The sequence below is a fragment of the Lissotriton helveticus genome, chromosome 8, assembly GCF_964261635.1.
Source record: "Lissotriton helveticus chromosome 8, aLisHel1.1, whole genome shotgun sequence".
Classification (NCBI taxonomy): domain Eukaryota; kingdom Metazoa; phylum Chordata; class Amphibia; order Caudata; family Salamandridae; genus Lissotriton; species Lissotriton helveticus.
In genome coordinates this window covers 892,835,558-892,859,091 of record NC_136069.1, presented here as the reverse complement: position 1 = coordinate 892,859,091, position 23,534 = coordinate 892,835,558, and the positions used below count along the sequence as shown (strand labels likewise).

The 23,534-nt window shown below is 43.8% G+C and overlaps 1 protein-coding gene across 3 annotated transcripts in view; it reads left to right on the top strand.

Annotated features, from left to right (window-relative positions):
* Positions 1 to 23,534, top strand: part of LOC144772966 (F-box-like/WD repeat-containing protein TBL1X) — a 952,308-nt gene that overhangs the window by 276,692 nt on the left and 652,082 nt on the right. The window contains exon 3 of one of the 3 annotated variants that reach the window (XM_078657677.1): positions 3,404 to 3,467. The exons of the other annotated variants lie outside the window; for them this stretch is intronic. The gene's annotated coding sequence lies outside the window, so the exon portion shown is untranslated. The remainder of the gene's footprint in view (positions 1 to 3,403; positions 3,468 to 23,534) is intronic. 3 annotated transcript variants of the gene reach the window in all.

The following is a 23,534-nucleotide window of genomic DNA, read 5'->3' as shown; positions in this document are numbered from 1 at the left end:
TATTACACAAGTAATTGAGAGACAATTTAGGAAACAAAAACATTACATCAGATTAGTAACGAATCCCCTTAAAGATATCCATGAAGCTATTTGGAGCATCACGGATATAGGCCTTAACATGGGAATAATTATAGAGAAAAAATATGCATTTTGAACGAAGCATTCACAAAGACACTGGTTATGTACACTGTGCCAAAAATACACAAAAGCAATCCAGAATCGCCTGGGAGACCAAAAGTCTCAGGATATGGTTTAGTCTTTGAGCCATTATGCAAATTTGTAGATCACTACATAAAACCATACGTACCTAAGATCATTTCCTATCTCAAAGGCATTATTGATTTTATAAATCTTATTGAGGATAGTGATTTTGATGATAAGACACAGATTCTGATGGCACGCAACATAAAATCACTGTACACCAACATACTACAGCGGACAACCCTTGATATTATAAGGAAAATATTGGAATCTGATCCAGAGAAGCATCGTCCCATTAAAAATATATTAATCAACATCTATCCGCCCATGTCGAAAACAATGGCTGTTTGGACCTCTCTCAATCTGGTTTTAGGCCCAATTACAGTACGGAGTTGGCCCTACTGGAGGTCACGGATAACATCATATTGACCGTAGACTGTGGCCACTCCACTATTCTTGTGCTGTTGGACCTCTCTGCCGCGTTTGACACGGTGCCAAACCAGATTTTGCTTAGGAGACTGGAGGAGATTGGACGTAGAGGACCTGCCCTTTAGTGGATTAGTAGCTTCCTGTGCTCCCGTACTCAGACCATCAATTTAGGACCTTTTCGGTCTAAGACGATGGAACTGACCAAGGGCGTCCCTCATTGTTCAACATCTACATTGCCCCCTTGGCCAACCTACTTAGGTCCTGTGGCTTCCTGCCCATCTCTTATGCTGATGACACCCAGCTCCTCTTCTCCTTCAACAAATCCTCCTCGTCGGCTTTGTCCACCTTTTCTGAAGGAATGACTGGTATATCAGACTGGATAAAAAGTAATTTTCTCCAACGTAACGCAGGAAAAACGGAGATAATGCTTTTTGGAGTTGCCCCTCTTCTTTGGACCCCAGATTGGCGGCCGGCAGCTCTCGGCACTCCTAACCTTAAATCCCAGTCAAAAACTTGGGCATTCACCTAGATCATGCCTTAACATTAAAGTAGCATGCTGCCCACACTGCCAGCACCTGCTTCTATGTGTTGGGCTTGCTCCGACAAGTCTTTCCTCTCCTGCCAGACTATACCCGAAAAACTCTCATTCAGACCATGGGTATGAGCCGTCCCGATTACTGCAATGCTCTCCTGGTCTCTGCGAATGAGTCATCCCTCAGGAGGTTGCAGGTGGTCCAGAATACCGCTGCGTGACTCGCCACAAATTCTCAGTTTCAACCCCTTCCCTTTCCCTGCTCCACAAACTTCACTGGCTTCCAATCCGCAAGCACTTCAAATTCAAGGTCTGCTGCACAGTCTATAAACCCCTGCACAATAAAGGTCCTCTCTATTTCCAGGAAACTCAAGCCTATGCCCCCTCTAGGACTCTTAGGTCAGGCAACAAATCGTCTCTCCAAGTCCCCAGGGTTATGAAAACAAGACTAGGTGAGAAATCCTTTTCCTACCTCGCTCCTCTGTACTGGAACCGGCTTCCCACACACCTGATGCAATGTCCTGACTATCTGCGCTTCAGGAAACTTCTTAAGTCCACCCTATTTTAACAGAGGCCATAACACAGGTTTGGGGTTTACAACCTGTTATCAGCCATTTTTGGTGTGGGAATTGTGTGGTTGGCAAATTCAAGAATGACACTAAAAAAATTGAAGTAGCAGGAGTTAGAATTCAATTAAGAAGTCTCTCAAATTGTAACAGGATTGTTGTATGCCTTCTCATATACCCGCGTAAACTGATTTACTTAGGTTAAACCACACAAATGGTTAAACTGAGAATCTGTCAGCATCGAAGTCACATTAGATGCAAAACCGAACGAGCACCATTAGTCAAACATTACAGGGAGGCACAACATACAGAGGATAAATACTATGATGACAGTTCTTGGAAGCAGTAAGACCAGACACAAGAGGTGGGAACCTACAAGATGTATTGGCGACTCAAGATCATTTTAAAAGCACATAAAAAGGATAGACTGATATATGTGAACAGAGAGGGACTGCAGCTACTTTACCCTAGGAGCCTGTATATACTTATGTTTTCCCTCCAATACTCTGTGTTGACCAGGCCACTAGGTTAAGTTATCTAGAAAGTTCCATGTTTGCTGATGTGTCATGATGAAATGCAGAAATAGAGATTTGATCGCTACTGTTATCTTCTCTAGTACATCTTAATGAAATGATACAATGTTGCAACTGATTGTGATATAATATCCTGAAGACCGTAAGATCCTACATTTATACTGTCTTGAATAGCTGCATGTTTGTCTGAACGACTAATACCAGTTACACCATATGACAATAGGATCATAAATATATATTACCATCTCAAGTACATTTTCATGCTATGAAGCAGTTTGCCAACTGTGCACGACATGCGATCCTATAGGCAAAGTGATACAGCAATATCATACATCTGTATTGGCCATATTATCTACATATGCGTGTGAATGATTTAGACGATGCTAACACATGAGAATAGGATCATGAATATGACAAGTAAAATGGTGTAAGCTTGTCCTGGATATTGTCGATAGCAATGCGGGGGTCCATGGAATAGGAGTATGTACTATTATTGATCAAGACGGAAGACTGCGATCCACAGTGGTTATATTCTATTTGTTTCAAGTATGGCTGAGAAATTTGGTGGTGTGCTATGTATATACTCGATTTCTAGGTAGTCAGCACACCCAATATGGCCTCCGCAGTTAGCAGTCCAGTCCTTAAAGAGGACTGCAGGAAATAGAGCATGCTTCTCCCTGCGCATCCTGTATGTCTTAGAAACGCTTGCATGCAGACGTGCTGAACTGTCTGCGCTGCTCCTACACAACACCTTTTGGGGTGTGATAGACAATATATGTCTATACAATTAGAAGGTGAGGGTGCATTTGGGTTCTTTTTAGTGGTAACTGGATTGGGATTTATTTCATTATGAAGTAGAAGAGTAGGACTCAATAGTGTCCGATCCTGATGGGTTTTCCTACCTGTGTTCACATTACTGGGGTTTCTGCCCACCAGTACTATTTATAGGACTAAATTATGATGAAATTGGTTATGGGCATCAGTTACTACAACATGTGAACATTTATGATTTAATATACCATTTAGTTTGTCACATAGTTATGCTTTGATCTCCCCTACATGGATGTGTATTTTAGATATGAGATGCAGGCAGTAGTACCCACATTTCAGAATACGTAATATGATTTATCTATCTATTTTAGTGGTGATCCAGATATCTACTATCATTGACCACCCCAGCACATGAACAATGTACACTGTTTGGAGGTAGGTCTTGGTTTATTTAGTACATTTTTCATTAGAACAGACATGTCTGATGCACATTGTAAATTAGTCTCTCTACTTGTTTGCCCTGATGGGTGATGTGCCAGACAGCACGTCTTGTCCTGAGGAGACCCTTGTAAATTGTATGTAGGGTCGAAACGCCGACAATTTTAGAAGGAATTGTCTGTTGCGCAATTACATTGAAGACAGGAACCAGTGAATACATTTCAGAGGGTTTTGTGTCTATGGAATGTTGGAGCCATCCCGCCTTTACATACATGTGCATCATTGTAAATGTTGCACAGCACTGTACCTTGCGTACTGAGCTGTCTGCTCTTAAATAGACTTTTTCTATGTGATTATATAAGAAAAACCTTTTGTTTGTTTACAGTTTGTACCCTGGTTCCGTTATTGGTCATAAGGTTAGTTCCTGTGAATTGTTCTTGTGAGAAAGATTAATCATCAGTTGCAAAAATGATTGGTCTTCACAATTAGTTGCTACTCCATTTTGTAGTGGTGGGGTGTCAAGTTACTAGGCGATAGGTAGATGGTATGTGCAACAAACAGCAACCTGTCAGGTTGTCACCTCCATAGCGAGCGCACTGGGTTCACTGAATGTTCTGGAGTTGAACATAGGGAGAGAGAAGGGTTCAGGCTGAAGCTGAGGACTGAAATGGTATTTGCTAACAGTCCTCTTATCTATAAGTGTGCATCAGTGAAACAAGTGGCATTCTGTGCTGAAGTACAAACAAGCTTTCTGCGGCAGGGCGCAGCAGAGATGTTTGGGAGTGGAGCATCAGAAAGCTTCTCCCTTAATGCAATTGAATGGGCGTTTGTTAAATAGAGATATAGAAACTTGTTTGTTGGGGCTTTTATCAACAAGAGCCACAATCACGCTGCTGGTCACAATAACAATGCTAAAAACAACAATTAACAAAACAAACACTGGATCTAGCACTGGGTACATGCCCTTTTGATTTATCAGCTCTTGTGTTATTTGGTCATGGCATTTCTTTTTTTTTTTTTTTTTTATGTTTGAAAGCTTTATTAGAATAAAATCAGATATTACAATTAAGGTGACATCAGCAAAAATTAGAAAAAGTTAAAGATTGGGATAAATTAAACATAGGCAGCCAATATCACAGTGAAAAAACCAAGCATTTGGAATTATTTTACGGGGGGAAGGAGGGGGAGGGGAGGGAGGTAAATAAAAGCATGGTAATAGGATAAGGAGTGAGTAAAATAGAGAATTCAATAAATGTAATCAAAAGAGTACAGTAAAATACGTAATATTTAGCAATTACTTGAAATAAGAACCTTTAGCGAAAAGGAAACAAGTATAACGATAAAAAGAGAAATCACAATAGTGAAATGGAAATATCATAAAACTGCAGGCAGAGTACATGTATTCAAGGGGGTTTGAAATTATCCGAGGAAACTGGAGAATATATCTTTTTGGCAGATTGATCTAAATATAAAGTGAGAGGTAACCAATAAAGTTCAACATTGCGGGGGGGTTTACAGGAGGAGGCAAAGGCAACATCAAGTCTATGTGATTGACATACTAGATTCCACCAACAATTTAGAGACAAATTGTTCAAAGATTTCCAGTTAGATACAATGTGTTGTAATGCAAGGGCTAACATGAGGTCAAAAAGGCCTTGAGAGTGTGGAGGGAGATCCAGATCATCTGAAAGGCTACCTAGAAATACAGTGGTAGTGGAGAACTGGGGAGAGATGTTGAAAATACAGGAGAGGCGAGAAAATATCTGAGTCCAAAAAACGCGAACTGATGGGCAAAGGAAGAAAAGATGTGAAAGATCTGCATTGGGAGCGTTACAGGTCCAGCAAGTAGGGATAGAAGTGGAGTGAAAGCGAGATATAGAAAGAGGAGAAAGGTAGAGTCTGTGATAGAAGAAAAATAGGGATTGAGTGAGAGAGGCAGTGCGGGAAATCTTCAAAGATCTGGCCCATATTTTGTCCCAAAGAGAAGTGGACCATAAAGAGCCCAAATCCTCCTCCCAAGACAATTCTAACTTCGATTTAAGACGGTGTGGATCAGGGGCGGAGAAGTGGCGATAAATAAGAGAAGCTTTAGGAACAGTAGAGAGGACGGTAAGTAAAGAGGGAGGTGAGGCTGGCAGGTCTTCAGACGGAAGAGAATAATAGCGCTCTAAAATGGTTTCCATAAGAATGAGGAATTTTTTTGCAAAAGAAGGAGGGCAGCGGAATTGAGACTGGAGTTGGGGAAACGAACAGGGGGATGAGCCATCAAACAGATGACGTACCCAGATGATACCTTTCGCTCTCCATGAGGGCCATGCAATAGGTCTGTTATTTATTAGTATGAGTGAATTATACCATATAGGTAATAGTAGGAAGGATTCCTGAGTGACCTGGGCAGAAGAGACTAAAGGTCGTAGAAGAGAAGAGGTATGTTTGAATAAAAGGGGATTAAGACATGGGGCTTTAGAAGTGAAGCGGATAACCTCTTGTAAAGAGTAAGGAAGCAATAACTCTTGTTCGACAGAGAGCCAGAGGGGAGAAAAAGGGGAGGTTTCCTGAGAGAGCCAGCGGGAAGCTTGTCGAAGTGAGAAAGACTTGTGGTAAAGTCGAAAGTCTGGGAAGTTGGTTCCACCATTGAGTTTAGATTTACGGAGGCGCAAGAGAGAAATACGAGCCTTTTTCTGTTTCCAGAGAAATTTGGACAAAACCGAATCGATGCGGCGGAAATAAGAAATAGGGATACGGATTGGAAGCATGGATAATAAATAAATCAAAATTGGGGCAATCATCATCCTGATGGAGTCAAGACGACCCCACCAGGAGAGAAACAGAGGATTCCAGGAAGCGAGTAATAATTCTATTCTAGAGATAACTGCATTCATGTTGAGTTGAATAGAAGAGGAAATAGAGTTAGAAAAAAGAACACCAAGATATTTAATTTTCTTAGAGTTCCAAGCAAAGCCTGTAGCCGTAAAGAAGTGGGGAAGGCAAAGTTTAGTTAACGGAAGAATTTCAGTTTTGTCAGAATTAATTTTATAACCTGAGACCAAAGAAAATTTTTCGAATTCACTTAATAAAGAGGGAATAGAGGTGACTGGGTTTGAAATAAATAAAAGAATATCGTCAGCATATGCAGATAATTTAAGATGATGAGCTCCATAAGGGAATCCGGAAATGGAGGGATTGTTACGTATAGAGGTGAGGAAGGGTTCAAGTGCTAAAATAAATAAAAGAGGTGACAAAGGACAACCTTGACGGACTCCACGTTGAAGTGTGAATGGGGAAGTGAATTGACTATTGACGAGAACAGAGGCTTTGGGCGTAGAGTAAATCAAAGAAATATAAGATATGAATTTAGGGTTGAAGCCATGCCATTTTAAAGAAGCCATGAGAAAGGACCAGTCAACCCGATCAAAGGCCTTCTCAGCATCGACTGAGATGGCGGCAATGGGAATTGATAATGAGGGGGCTTTACTTAACACATTAAGGAAGAGTCTGGAATTATCTGAAGTAAGGCGGCCTTTAACAAATCCACATTGTTCTTTCCCTATGAGATGTGGTAAGAGCGGGTCAAGGCGGAGAGCTAATAATTTTGCAAAAATCTTATAATCCACATTGACTAAAGATATAGGGCGATAATTTTTACAAAACTTAGGGTCTCTACCATCTTTAGGAATAAGGCATATGGTAGCGTCCTGAAATGAGCCTTGGGCCGATCCAGTAGAACAAAAAGATTGAAAAAGAGATAGAAGTTTAGGTAAAAGGAGATCCGAAAAATGTAAGTAAAATTCAACTGGAAAGCCGTCAGGTCCTGGAGTCTTGCCTTTAGTGAGGGAGGATAAAGCAGTGGACAACTCAGAGATGGTGAGGTCAGTATCAACGGACGAAAAATCAAGATGGGAGGTATCTGGTGTAGGTAGGTTGTCAAAATAGGATTGAATAAGGTCTGGGGTGGGAGGGTTCTCAGGCGTGTATAAAGATTCATAAAAAGAATGAAATTGTTCCAGGATTTCTGCATTTGTATGTAAAAGAACATTAGAGGGGGAATAGATAGTCTATGTGAGTTCGTTCCTTACGCGATTTGAGGTAGTTAGCTAATAGTTTGCCAGATTTATTTCGGCCTCCATAGTATCGTGCGCTGCTCCTGAGGAGAAAAGAGGAGGCTGAGTCTGTAGTAAGCTTGTTAAAAGCGATCTTAGCTTTAAGAAGTTCAGGAGACATATGCTTATTAGAGGAGGTATAGAATTGATGTTCCAGCGATTTAATGTGGGCAAGGGTAACTTTACGTTTGTGAAGGAATTGTTTCTTCTTCTTAGAGACAAAATCAATAATAAAACCTCGGGCTGTGGCCTTGAAGGAATCCCAAAGAATATGAGGAGGGGTATCAGGTGTAGAGTTGAGTTGAAAAAATTCAGAAGCGAAAGAGCGAAAAGAGGAGGGGAAGAGAGGATCAGTAAGAAGAGAAGGGTTGAAACGCCAACGAGAGGATTTAGGAGTAGGTGGAAGAAGGTCAAAGACAGTAATAATAGGAGCATGGTCAGAGATAACAATAGGTTCAATAGAAGAGGATATAAGGTGTTGAGAAAGAGATGAAGATAGAAAAATGTAGTCTAAACGAGAGAAAGAAGCATGAGGAGAAGAGAAGAAGGAGAAATCCACAACGTCTGGGTGAGTGAGTCTCCATGAATCCACAAGATGTGTCTGAGTGATAGTGTCAAGGAATTGCTTATGTGGTTTGTGAGGGGAAAAACGAACAGAAGATTTACGGTCTAAAAAGGGGTCAATGATCTGGTTACAATCTCCACCCAGTAGGAAAGAATCATCTTTATATTGAATACATTTCGCTGTAATGGAGGGCCAAAAGGAGGAGTCAAAACCTGTGGGTCCGTACACATTGAATACAGTAATTGGGATAGCATTAATGAGTAGTTTAGCCAAGATCCAACGCCCCTCATCATCTTTTTCTTCTAACAATACTTTACACTGGAGGCGTTTATGAACCAAGATAGCCACCCCATTCTTTTTTTGAGAAGCAGGAGAAAATAAAACAGTGCCAACCCATAAACGCTTTAGTTTTAAGGATTCAATATCTGAGAGATGGGTTTCTTGAATAAGAACAATATCTGGATTGAAAGAAGATAAATGTGAAAGTACTCTATGCCTTTTGATAGGGTGATTAAATCCTTTCACATTCCATGAAACAACTTTGAAGGTGAAAGAGCAGTAAATTGATCAAAATTGAAGAATGCAACAACATACTGTACAATAAGTAATTCAAACTGTAGACAAATAAGAACCATATAGATCATCAAAAAGGTAGAAGGAAGGATAGATAGAAGATGAAAAAGAAAAGGAAAAATAAAGGGAGAAAGGGAGAAGGATAGGAAAAGAGAGAAAAGAGCAGCAAAGGAAGGAAAAAGAAGAAAAGAGAGAAGGCATAGAAGACAGTACAAATCCAAAAGGATGACTGTATTGAACATACCTGGAGGGGGAAGTACACAAAGGGGAAGGTGGGGAGGTGGTGATGCGCTACAAGACGGACGAACCAGGGTCGGGAGCAGGACCACGCCAAGACCGGACAAAAGGAATACAGGACGGGACAAAGTGGTGAAGGAAGCGTCCGACAAATATCCATCTGGGAAAAAAAGAAAAACATTATTGACAGACATACGAAACAAGTGACTTAAACGTAGAGCTAGAAATACAGAGAGGAAGAATAAATAAATGTAAGAGATGCAAGAGAAAGACAATCAAAGAGGAGATAGGGGAAAAAAGGATGTTAAGGATAAAGTAAGGAATACGGAAAGGAGCACGTAATCAGAGAAAGGTTATGAGAGAACAAGACATGAATACAACAAAAGTCAAAGCTCAGCCACTGTTCGAAGCAGAGGAGGAGGCATCCATTCCTTCTTCATTTTGCAAGAGGAGAAAGTTCCGTAGTTCTCCAGGTTCCTGAAATGACCAAGTCTTGTTCCGATAGGTGACTCTGAAAGTACAAGGGTGAAATAGGCCATATCTTGCTCCCATAGAACGTAGAGATGGACGCATAGCCAGAAATTCTTTACGTCTGGAGGCAGTAACATTAGATACATCTTGGGATAAGTAGACTCGTTGACCTTGCCAAGACACTTGTTTTTTGTTCCTTGCTGCTGAAAGAATCAAAAGAAGATCTGTGTACTTCAAAAATAGGATGATCACTCCACGAGGCTTGGAAGAAGAGTCAGTTCTCGCCCCCAATCTATGGGCCCTCTGTATACTGATGGTTGTAGAAGGGGGCAAGTCCAAGAGTTTCGGTAAGAAGGTGGTAAAGAAAGTCACTGGATTGTCACCCTCAAGATTTTCCGGCAAATTATAAATACGGAGGTTGTTCCTCCTATTGCGATTTTCCAAATCTTCTGTATGCTTTTGCAGGGAAAGGACAGTCTTCTCCAACGCCCCAATACGTTGCGTGTTGGATTGAAGTTCAGGAATATGGAGCTCAACAGTAGAAATACGGGCATCCATGGATTCCCATTTGTCTTTCAAAAGCTGCATATCTGTACTCGTCTTCTCAATAAAGGGACGCATTGCTCGTAGTTCCTCCAAAATCTGATCAATAGGCGAGGCAGGGGGGCTATCCTCTGGTGTAGGAGAATTTTGTTTGAGGCGCTTGCCTGGTGTAGCCGGTGAAGAGGGCTTACCAACAGATGAGTGAGCCAAGGATGACTTCTGAGTCGTCATTTTGACAGAGGGATTCGACTTAGGTGTACCAGATGAAGAGCCCACCAGAGTTTTCATAGAGGGTGTAAAAACAAATTGAGGCTTATGTAACCAATAACGTACCTCAGACAGGTAAAGTCAAGTTTGAAAAGCCACTTGCACATGTAGTGATTATGTGAATAGATGTAAAGTATTCATCAGATGGACAAAGGACGAGAAGGTATACTGTAGTCCTCTCGCGCTGAGGTAAAAATGAGTTGCAGCATAAGATGAACCGTTCCACTAATGGCGCAGGCGCACTGGTTTGTTGATTCGCGCTTTAGATGAGGGGGCGCTAATCCATGATGAAGTAAGTGGCACAGCGCAGTATGAAGAACGGTTATAATAAGGCGCGCTAATGACAAGCGCCCGTAACTGAGATATCCAAGTTAGTAATGATGATGGAGTCAGTGTTCATGAGACAGTCACCACAGGGAAGTGCACAACATGAATAGGAGATATGTGTCGAGTCACAGCGCCGTCACAGATAGCAGAAGAGAACATAAGGCGGCAGTGCGCAGATGAGAGATGTAAACATCATGGAAGCGTGAGGAGATGAACTTGGACCGCGGTGCGCAGTCAGTCGCGGTGATTTGAAAATGGCGGACACTTGACAGGAGAGGGATAGCGGTGTTAAGTGGAATAGGGGCATAAAGAAATAAAATGCGCCCAAACGCTCCCCTTTTAAGACGAACTCGCGTAAGTGGCCGTTGGTGTGAGGCCGGTAATTAGAGGCGCTAAAGAAGAGCCAGTCTGTAAGCGAGTCGCCGGCGCTGAGGCAGTTCACAAAATGGCGGATTACGGTGACTGGAGAGTTAATCAGGCTAAAAATCCATCAAAGTCACGGAATACGAGCAGGAAAAAACACACCTCATGTTGGCGGTATGCTCCGGTTTCCAAATCCGGTGTTTTGGGCGAAGTCCGGCTTCCTTCACATCGGTAAAAGCAGAAGAGGCTGTCCCGGCGCGACGGAGCTCCTCACCTAGCCGTCCATCTCGCACGGCGTCCAAGCCACGCCCCTCTGGTCATGGCATTTCTAAAACTTAATTGTTGGGGGAGCTGCTGCACAGTCATTAAAAGTCATTAAAAGTTTTTTTTAAACGGCTAAAAGCAAAAAAATGTTTGGGTCTCAAAAACCATACAATGTGATAGTAGTCTCTGGCACTGAATACAAGTTATTTTTGTGCATATGTGCACCTTGTGAAATGCAGACATCCACCATCACAGTGAAGTTAACCAATGGTTGAAGTGGGCTAATCCATTGCTCCATGCTGTATGCTGTATGCTGTTGTCAGTGGAAATAACATGTGAATGACAATAACAGACCAATGGCTGAAAAAGCCTGCCTGAAAGCCTCCATAAATAAATGTATTATACATATAATTTTCATAAATGAACAGGTCTGGGCTAAAGCCAGACTTAAAAGATGGTGACTTGCATTTGATTGAGCCCCATCATGTGAAGCAAAATGTCTTTTTGTGACACTGATGTGCTGCTTTAGTGTTACTTTGACAGCATGAACCTGGACCCGCACACGTAATTACTTTTCTTGTTTACCATATATTGCTGATTATATATTTCTAGAAGATATACTTAATTCAGGAATTCAAGACGTCAGAACTGCACTCTTTTTAAGAGGTCAACTGCTGCTCCACACCCAATGCTAAAAGGAATAAAGCTGGGTGGCAAAAATGTATGCTGAGCTTTTCACAGTGAAGTGTGAAATGAGCTTTTTTTTTTTTTAAAGTAAAAAATAAAATATATAGATATATTTTTGTACTTTAAATGCACATGATATATAATATCAAGAAAATACCCTTTCATGCTTAGAGTGCCACACAAATAATGCAAAAAATGATGCAGTTCAGGTGAAGAGCAGCTCCTTTATATGGAGCACCTTTATATGGAGCACCCTACAACACCACAGACACAATGAATCTGCTGAACTCAAATGTATGTTTTTGTAGCTGTGTTTTTAAGCATAGCCCTAGCACAGTGTCATCCATGCTGAGCTAGGAAGTGAGAAAGCTGTTTGCTATTTTTACAGCAAAGTCTTTAAGCAATATATATTTTATGTAATCTGTATATATATTACCCAGTGGTGGTCGCCTCTGGGTAGTTCTAGTTAGGTTTCGGGGTGATCCATCAAGTGGGAGCCGAGAAAAATGGAGGCAGTTCTAAAATGCGATTACCCAATACAATTTTACATAGGAACTATAGATACAACCACAACCTAACCTACTGAACGGATTTACACCACATTAGGCAGAAAGCTCGATCTTGGTATAGAAAAGGTGCTTTTTGTGTTTTGGTATAAGTCTGGTCAGTAGTTTTTGAACAATTAATGCTCAAAAACAAACGTCGTATATGTAGGGAAGCAAAGCTCTGCAAATCTACGACAGATCTGAAGCTGAGATTTGATTGGCTGACACCACCTTAACCAGGAAGTGGTGGCAGTCATCTTAGGACTCCATCCCGTGTCCTGAAAACATTTTTAAAAAAGACATAAGGGGAAGGGCTAGGGATACCCCAGCCCCTTGGACCTGTTGGAGGCTTATTTTTTAAAACTCTGCTCGCCGGCCCAAGGGTGGGCCAGGGTCCGTTGGAGGCTTTTTTGAGGGGCGGCAACATGCCCCTCTCTCCAGGTGGATTATGGCTCCAGGAACCTCACTCTTCAGGGCCTACCAGCTTATTTCGGGGGGAGGGGCATGTGGTTCCCCCATGCGCATTTCAGCCCCAGTGACCTCATCCCCTGGAGCCCAACATCAGGGGTAGGGTGGCACACAGCCCCTGTCCCTGGGCTGGTTTCAGCCTGGGGACCCCATCCCCCATCCCCCAGGACCAATATCTTTTTTAAGGGGATAAGGGCATGCAATGCTGCTCCTGGAATTTCTTTTGCCCTGGGTACTCCATCCCACAGTGCCTAATAAGTCTCATGGAGGGGGTTGCAGCCCCCTCCCCTTTAATTAGAAAATAGCCCTGTAGGACGGGGTCTCAATAGCCTAATAAAGCCCGGGGAAGTGGCCCACTTGAACTCCATGTTCCTCACAGGTGTCTATCCGGAAATTTGGAAAAAAGCAGTAATTAACCCTCTGCTAAAGAAACCATCCCTTGATCCCTCAGAATCAGCTAATTACAGACCCATAGCTTGCCTTCCCTTTCCGGCCAAGATATTTGAAAACCTTATGAATCAGCAGCTCTCTGAATATATTAATCAATATCAACTCTTGGACGACACCCAATTTGGGTTTAGGCAGGGACACAGTACAGAAACCACACTGATAAAAGCATCTGACGAGATCAGGGCTATTCTGGATCAAGGTGGGGCGGCGGTCCTCATACTCTTAGACCTATCCGCCGCCTTTCACACAGTCGACCATTCCACCCTTATCGACCTTGTCTCAACCCTGGGGATTAACCACCTGGCTAAGGGCCTTCTTGCTTCCTTCCTGGCTAACCGCACCCAGTCTGTGAAACTGGGTGCTTTTTACTCGGCCATTTTCACTCTCCCGTGCGGGGTGGCCCAGGGATCATCGCTGAGTCCGACACTATTCAACATTAATGTGTCGGACTTGGGGAGGGTCATCAAAGCACATGGGCTGAGTTTAACCACCTATGCAGACGACACCCAGTTGGTGTTGGCCGTGCATGAGGACGGGGCAGCGGTTGCTTCTAGATTCCAGGAGGGTATCCTGGCCATAAGCTCCTGGATGTCAAATAACTGCCTAAAATTAAACTCGGACAAAACCGAGGTCATGACCTTTGGCAACCTTTCCCCTGGATGGTCTTCCACCTGGTGGCCAAGTGAAATTGCCCCCCCCGCCCCAGAACCGGTTGCCAAGGTCAGAAACCTCGGGGTTATGTTCGACGACAAACTGCTATTCCATCATCACGTGAACACAGTGGTCTCCTCCTCCTTTTACATGCTCAGGAAAATTATGAAGCTACTCCCATATCTACCACACCCTCATTTTTTCCAAATTGGTTTACTGCAATGCCCTTTTTCTCAATGCACAAGAACAGATTTTACATAAACTTCAATCCATTCAAAATGTGGCAGCCAGAGTCCTACTCGCCATTCCTAAATATAACTCCACCACTGCAGCCATACGTCAACTTCACTGGCTGCGGGTCAGAAGTAGGATTAAATTCAAAGCACTCTGCATTGCCTACAAAGTCATTCACAACTCAGGACCACGATTCTTGAGGAATGCTTTTCTTATTTACACCCCCAACAAACCCCTCCGTTCATCTTCTACCTGCCTCTTACCAATCCCACGCACCAGAACCTCGTCCTGGGGAGGCAAACGTTTCCTAGTGACTACTCCCAAGCTCTGGAACACCCTTCCTCTGTCCATCAAATCTAGTCCTACCCTCACCATCTTCCGAAAACATCTGAAAACTTGGCTTTTCAATCAATGACTGCCCTTCAGCGTTTGTCTGTCCTACTAACAATCCTATGCGCCGAGACACCTCAAGGTATTTGCGCGCTATACAAAATCACCTAAACATAAACATAAACCTCCCCTTAATAAAAAAAGGCCCTGGGGAATGGGATACGGCTTGAGGGCCATAATAGGTTCAGGGATGGGGGCCATGCCACCCCTTTCCTTTAAAAAAAAAAATATGCAAAAAAGAACCCTGTGGGATGGGGTCCCTAGGGCCAGGTCCTGTGGCCAACCCCCACCGCACACATCTGACGGCCATGTGCAATGTTGGCCACAGGGTTTGGCCACGCCTTGTGGCCTAGCCCCCACCATGCCTGACTGAAGCAGTGCACAGCGCAGTGCACAGCGCAGGGTTGGCTGAATGCGTGAGTTGGCCGCAGGCCCCTTGCCCTGGATGTCCAACGGCTCTGTTCAGTGTGGGGTTGGCTACCACCGTGCAGCCAACCCCCGCCATGCACCACCAAAGGCCCTCTGCAGTGTGGGGTTGGCTGCCTTTATGTCCAAGCTTTGTGGCCAACCCCCCAATGCGCACAGCCTTTGGCCATGTGCAGCATGGAGTTTGCTGCATGCAGTGTGTGTGGCAGGCAGTTGCGATTACATATGGTAATTAAATACTACTTGTAAAAGAAAAAATAGAAACAAACAAAGGTAAAGTAATGTTATAGTTCAGTGAAATGATCAGTAACAACGTAACATTTTAAACTCTAAAAAATCACTGAAATAACCTCAAGTAACTATGACTCGTGCCCTAAGTTAACTATTGCATGCTCCCTGACCATGCATTCCTAATTGCCCAACATATTACATCACTCATGACCTCTTCTATGACACCATTGATAATATCCCTGCAACAGATGCATGGAAATTATTGATGAGAAAACTGTGCATGGCGGGCACTCGAGTTATAGTGCCTATAGGGCATGAATTATAGTTGCTTGAGATGACTATAGGTATAGCTGGTGAATTTCAGTTATGTTGTTGCTGAACATTTCACTGAACTATATCTTTACTTTAACCTTTGGGGGGAGAGGGAGGGGGAGGGGGGAGGGAGGGAGAGAGAGAGAGAGAGAGAGAGATTGCAAAAAAATATCACTTTTATTAAACTTTGTAATGTGTGAGTTTTTAGAATATAGATTTTTTTTTAAAGCATTTTATCCAAATAGCCATGCGTCACATACCCCGCCCCATAGTAAGGTAGTTGGAATGGAATTCAACTTACAAAACCAATGTCTTGGGATATCAAACATGACATTTTGCAGTTGGTAAAGGAACCTAGACAGTGAGACCATTTTAAAGATCGCTGGCCGACCGGTCAAGGACAGGGGAAGTCCTGACCACACCTTTGGCTCCTCATTTAACAAAGCTAACACAGGATCTGCATTGGCTTTCGATGCAATGTCGGCACCCGGAGAGACAAATGCACCTTAATATTCGAACCCTTCCGTAGCCACCTGTATACCCGCCTCCTAGTCCAGTTTGTGTGGGCCCAGTCCCAAGCCGTACAACTTTTGGAGGGATTGAGGTGGAGGCCCAAAGTTTCCTCGAAAATGTACATTATCTGCAACAGCTTGGGTCCCCGTCATGTTGAGCGCTTTGATAAAGAACAATGCATAGTCTGCATATTAAGCGATCTGTCTGACTGTCCATTACCCCATTCGAAGCCCTGAACCTCCGCGTCCATCCAAACCCAATCTGACAATGGTTTAATGGCGATGGCAAACAACAAGGAGGATAAGGGATTTCCTTGCCTCATGCCCCACTGTATAATGAAGATATCGGGCCTAGCCCCGCGACCCGCACTGTAGCTACCAAGTCAGTATATAACATTCAGAGGTGTGAGAGGAACCGCAGGCCAAAGTTGGGGTGCCCAAGTAGGTGGAACAAATATGTTTAACTCACAGAATCAAAAGCCTTATCTATGTCTGCGAGGAGCAGCATCACAGGTTCCCTCTGCCCATCAACCATCGCCAATGCATTGTAGGCTCTACGTATGTTATGGCGGGTCACCCTATGGGGCATAAACCCTGATTGGTCTGGGTGGACTAAATCCTAAATGTGGGCAATCAGTCTGTTTGCCAGAGCCTTGGCCAATATTTTTGCTTCTAAGTTGAAGAGGGAGATCAGGCAGTATGATGCAGAATCACCCACTAGGCACCCTGGTTTAGGAAATACTACAGTCACAGTATGGTACCAATATAATGGCATGGTCCTCGCATCAGCCACAGACCATATCGTCTCCAGGAAGTGCGTCCGAAGCTTAGGCATGTAAACTTTGAAAAATTCACTTGAAAAGCCATTTGGCCCGGATCCTTTCCTAAGTTTGTATCTGCCACAGCTTCCTCACCTGTGAGCTTAGTATCCAGGACTTGGTGAGCTGCTGGAGACAGGGACTTGAGAGGCAGCACCCATAAAAACGCCTCAATTTGTGTCTCTGTAATGACCTCTTTCCTGGTGTAGACCCCTCAAGGCAGATCCATCTTAGGGGTATCAGCCTCACCCATTAATGGAACTGGGGGTGCGCAGGAGGTAGCCTGGCATAGCCTTTGAAGTAACTTACTTGGTTTATCCTCCCACTGACAGATACAGCTCTGAGAAGCATGCCATGCCAATCTAGCCTTGCCCATCGGAGCATGGTGGTCCTGCTGCTGTGCTAGGCCTAGTTGTCTACGCGCTTGTTGGACATCCGGTTGGTGGCCGAGGTGAAAGAACGCTGTAATCGCAGTCTCCAAATTTCGTATGTCCTGCGGTCTGCATCGACGCTCCCCTGTGCAATGGTATCTACCCCCGGAGTGTGGGCTGGAGGGCTTCCCTATAGAATGTAGATTTGATTATAGTTATTGGTGACTTTTTGACAACAACAATAGGTAAGTTTTATGTATGTTGATATGATGGCCCCTTGATAAAGTAAATAGGTCTGACTTCTCCCATTTTCTTCCAGAATCAGCTTGTGAATCCGTTTAGGTTTCAAGTCTTTACTGTTCTTATTCGATGGCCATGGATATGTCAAAACACAGATTTCTTTTCTGGTCAGGTAAGTAGGATGTCATTTAAAGACTGACAAAGCAGTGCTGATTCAGAGCTATTCTGAAGTGGCCCAGGGCAAGACGGGCTAGCAAGTTTCATAATTCCAAATATTAAAACGTCTCCACAAGAAGGCTGTGGCCTCTAGCAAGACAAACTGAGATACAGTAAAACACACAATGTTAAGTTTGAGTGTACATGGTAAGCAATCATGGATTGCAAATATCATGCAAATGCATGGATTTATCTATCATGCTTATTAGGTAGGTTAAAATGGATGTTAATATGGATGAATGGACACGCGAATGTTTGAAGCACAAAGTAGATGCTTTTAGTTGAACCCGAGGAGCAGTCAGGAACTTAATCATGTCTGCTGACCAACATCTCTGGTTGTATAGTTCTTTCCTTCATTCCATGTATGAATTTGCTAAAGCTGATTTGATTGAGGTGGATCAACACCAGATCTGATCATAGCTTTCATTTGGAAAACAACTGCGACTGGTTGGCTTAAAAATACTGCTTGATGGCGTACCTCAGCAACAGGAAGCAGGCAATCACACTCGGAAACAGTCCACCAAAATGTCTCAATTACATTGGATTGAACCAATGTTTAGAATGTGCGTTTTGGCACTGCTGTGCTTCAGAGTAACAAAAACCATTGACCATTAATTTTCATGACATAAAAACTGAAGGAAATGTAGTAAACATGAAATATATATATATTTTTATCTTAATTCAGACTCAAGAGACTTTGATTATAATATGTGCTATTGAGCGTAAGCAGACATTCCTGGAGTAATATGACCAGATATTACACCCAATAGAATCTTTTATGTATGTCATTGTAGAGGATATTTTGTTGATTTCCTGATGGATTTCAACTAGTATCCATTTGTCATGGTGCTTTGAAAAGGATGCATTCATAGGGTTTGAAGGATTGAGTTCAGTGGAGGGGAGGAATGAGGGAAGAAGACTGAGTCATCAGGTGACTTTTTAACTGCTTATGGGAATGTTGGAGATGCATGAGAAACTCATTGGAGAGAGTTCCTCACCATAGAAGGAATACTAATCTGTCTCTTCCTTGTGTGCATAGAAGAGTTCTGCTGGTGGAAGCCCAACCCAGGGACAGTGAGCAGTGTTCTTGAACGGTGTGTATTCCTCTTGAGATTGTGTATGCCTGATATGAGAATGTTCTGTCAGACAGGCACACAGCACTAAAGCTTTCTAGCATTTAGAGATGGGACCTAGAAAATGCACTTGAAATCTTCTTAGCACCCAGGGAAACTGCAAATATAACCAAATTTTAGTGTGTCATTTCAACATGCCTTTAATTTATGTTGCTGTTTACTTTGGCACTGGCATTGCGGACTTGCTACTATTTATTTGCGTTTCACCGAGGTCGTAGCTCAGAATGACCACGGTCAACATATGCAAAAGACAGAAACAACAGATTGGCAATTCATCTATCCAATCAGATTAAAACTTCCCATTCACTTTGTCAGTATCCATTGTTTGGGTGGAGGTGCAGAAGTCAGACACCTCTCTTGTCAATCGACATGCTTTTTTCACTCAAACCACAAATTAAATAATATTCCACGATATTCATGCTCCTGCAGTCTACTTGTGAGTAAGATGAGGCAGCAGCCGGTCCCTTTTGAATTCATCGGTCAGTCACTAACTGAATACATATTATACATCGGAGCTGTCACTGGACTCTGACCACAAACATCTCATCCAAATCCACCAGGAAGCACAGCTACTTCGAACTGATGGTAATTTGTTGGTGAATGGAGATGGGTGTGGGTATGTGGCAGGAGATGAGAGAGGAACTAGGGGGTTTGAGGAGATGTTAAACACGGGTTCATAGAGTCTGTACTAAATTTTGATTAAAACGCAGTGTATGCTGAATCACTGGATTCAGGTTGGAGAAAGATTGTTCATGACATTAATGCAGACAACTTAGTGCACATCTCTGAAAGTTGGTGCCCTGTGCATGGCCCCAGTTCACTCATGCCAAAGGCTGGACCTATATGTAGCTTGTGCAGGAAGATGCTATTTGGCAGTTCTGCCAAATCACTACAGGAAAAGAACATATAGGTATTAATAACTTGCAAATGGCTTAAAACTAATATCACTCAAAAGGCACAAAATTGCCAGCACTGGCAAAGCCAAGTTGGCTTGGTATTGGCTGGCAGCTTTGTCAATGTTTATTTTGTTTTGTCATGTTTTTTGTAAAACTATTGTTTGGTGTGCTGGTGGGTCTTGGGTCTTTGACAATATTATATATATATATATATATATATATATATATATATATATATATATATATATATATATCCAAAATCCAAGTTTTGCCTGCTGTAGGGAAGCCCACACACTGAAGGTAAGGGTTCAGCTCTTTATTTCACGAAGACTGCCACGCAGTACAGAACACACTGCATCATTTGTATAATTATTGTTCACCACATGTAACATGACCCACTTGGGTAAAACGAATTGAAAATACCTGCAGACGGCATGAAACCCACTGGGGTAAGAGTGAAGCACCACAGGTTCCAGAATGCCGTATGAGCCACGCCCACTGAGGCGGGGAACGAACACTGGTTGGTAGCTTTAAAACTGCTGTGCCGGACCTGTAGACAAAGATTGTGGCCCATGAGGAAGTGCTTTTCCAGCACGAAACGCGTCGGGGTGAACAATAATTATACAAATGATGCAGTGTGTTCTGTTCTGCGTGGCACTCTTCGTGAAATAAAGAGCTGAACCCTTACCTTCAGTGTGTGGGCTTCCCTACAGCAGGCAAAACTTGGATTTTGGATGTTTAGCGGCTTGCCTGAGCCGCAGGTGAAGCCCCGCTGCACTCCAGTGCAGCCCTGCCACAGCGTAAAACTACGAGGCGGCTTATGGACATTGATGATGCCCACGAAGAAATTAACGGAAGCGGAGTAACAGTTCCCACATGTAACATGACCCACTTGGGTAAAACGAATTGAAAATACCTGCAGACGGCATGAAACCCACTGGGGTAAGAGTGAAGCACCACAGGTTCCAGAATGCCGTATGAGCCACGCTCACTGAGGCGGGGAACGAACACTGGTTGGTAGCTTTAAAACTGCTGTGCCGGACCTGTAGACAAAGATTGTGGCCCATGAGGAAGTGCTTTTCCAGCACGAAACGCGTCGGGGTGAACAATAATTATACAAATGATGCAGTGTGTTCTGTTCTGCGTGGCACTCTTCGTGAAATAAAGAGCTGAACCCTTACCTTCAGTGTGTGGGCTTCCCCACAGCAGGCAAAACTTGGATTTTGGATGTTTAGCGGCTTGCCTGAGCCGCAGGTGAAGCCCCGCTGCACTCCAGTGCAGCCCTGCCACAGCGTAAAACTACGAGGCGGCTTATGGACATTGATGATGCCCACGAAGAAATTAACGGAAGCGGAGTAACAGTTCCCACATGTAACATGACCCACTTGGGTAAAACGAATTGAAAATACCTGCAGACGGCATGAAACCCACTGGGGTAAGAGTGAAGCACCACAGGTTCCAGAATGCCGTATGAGCCACGCCCACTGAGGCGGGGAACGAACACTGGTTGGTAGCTTTAAAACTGCTGTGCCGGACCTGTAGACAAAGATTGTGGCCCATGAGGAAGTGCTTTTCCAGCACGAAATGCGTCGGGGTGAACAATAATTATACAAATGATGCAGTGTGTTCTGTTCTGCGTGGCACTCTTCGTGAAATAAAGAGCTGAACCCTTACCTTCAGTGTGTGGGCTTCCCTACAGCAGGAAAAACTTGGATTTTGGATGTTTAGCGGCTTGCCTGAGCCGCAGGTGAAGCCCCGCTGCACTCCAGTGCAGCCCTGCCACAGCGTAAAACTACGAGGCGGCTTATGGACATTGATGATGCCCACGAAGAAATTAACGGAAGCGGAGTAACAGTTCCCACATGTAACATGACCCACTTGGGTAAAACGAATTGAAAATACCTGCAGACGGCATGAAACCCACTGGGGTAAGAGTGAAGCACCACAGGTTCCAGAATGCCGTATGAGCCACGCCCACTGAGGCGGGGAACGAACACTGGTTGGTAGCTTTAAAACTGCTGTGCCGGACCTGTAGACAAAGATTGTGGCCCATGAGGAAGTGCTTTTCCAGCACGAAACGCGTCGGGGTGAACAATAATTATACAAATGATGCAGTGTGTTCTGTTCTGCGTGGCACTCTTCGTGAAATAAAGAGCTGAACCCTTACCTTCAGTGTGTGGGCTTCCCTACAGCAGGCAAAACTTGGATTTTGGATGTTTAGCGGCTTGCCTGAGCCGCAGGTGAAGCCCCGCTGCACTCCAGTGCAGCCCTGCCACAGCGTAAAACTACGAGGCGGCTTATGGACATTGATGATGCCCACGAAGAAATTAACGGAAGCGGAGTAACAGTTCCCACATGTAACATGACCCACTTGGGTAAAACGAATTGAAAATACCTGCAGACGGCATGAAACCCACTGGGGTAAGAGTGAAGCACCACAGGTTCCAGAATGCCGTATGAGCCACGCCCACTGAGGCGGGGAACGAACACTGGTTGGTAGCTTTAAAACTGCTGTGCCGGACCTGTAGACAAAGATTGTGGCCCATGAGGAAGTGCTTTTCCAGCACGAAACGCGTCGGGGTGAACAATAATTATACAAATGATGCAGTGTGTTCTGTTCTGCGTGGCACTCTTCGTGAAATAAAGAGCTGAACCCTTACCTTCAGTGTGTGGGCTTCCCTACAGCAGGCAAAACTTGGATTTTGGATGTTTAGCGGCTTGCCTGAGCCGCAGGTGAAGCCCCGCTGCACTCCAGTGCAGCCCTGCCACAGCGTAAAACTACGAGGCGGCTTATGGACATTGATGATGCCCACGAAGAAATTAACGGAAGCGGAGTATCAGTTCCCACATGTAACATGACCCACTTGGGTAAAACGAATTGAAAATACCTGCAGACGGCATGAAACCCACTGGGGTAAGAGTGAAGCACCACAGGTTCCAGAATGCCGTATGAGCCACGCCCACTGAGGCGGGGAACGAACACTGGTTGGTAGCTTTAAAACTGCTGTGCCGGACCTGTAGACAAAGATTGTGGCCCATGAGGAAGTGCTTTTCCAGCACGAAACGCGTCGGGGTGAACAATAATTATACAAATGATGCAGTGTGTTCTGTTCTGCGTGGCACTCTTCGTGAAATAAAGAGCTGAACCCTTACCTTCAGTGTGTGGGCTTCCCTACAGCAGGCAAAACTTGGATTTTGGATGTTTAGCGGCTTGCCTGAGCCGCAGGTGAAGCCCCGCTGCACTCCAGTGCAGCCCTGCCACAGCGTAAAACTACGAGGCGGCTTATGGACATTGATGATGCCCACGAAGAAATTAACGGAAGCGGAGTATCAGTTCCCACATGTAACATGACCCACTTGGGTAAAACGAATTGAAAATACCTGCAGACGGCATGAAACCCACTGGGGTAAGAGTGAAGCACCACAGGTTCCAGAATGCCGTATGAGCCACGCCCACTGAGGCGGGGAACGAACACTGGTTGGTAGCTTTAAAACTGCTGTGCCGGACCTGTAGACAAAGATTGTGGCCCATGAGGAAGTGCTTTTCCAGCACGAAACGCGTCGGGGTGAACAATAATTATACAAATGATGCAGTGTGTTCTGTTCTGCGTGGCACTCTTCGTGAAATAAAGAGCTGAACCCTTACCTTCAGTGTGTGGGCTTCCCTACAGCAGGCAAAACTTGGATTTTGGATATATATATATATATATATATATATATATATATATATATATATATATATATATATATATATATATATATATATATATATAC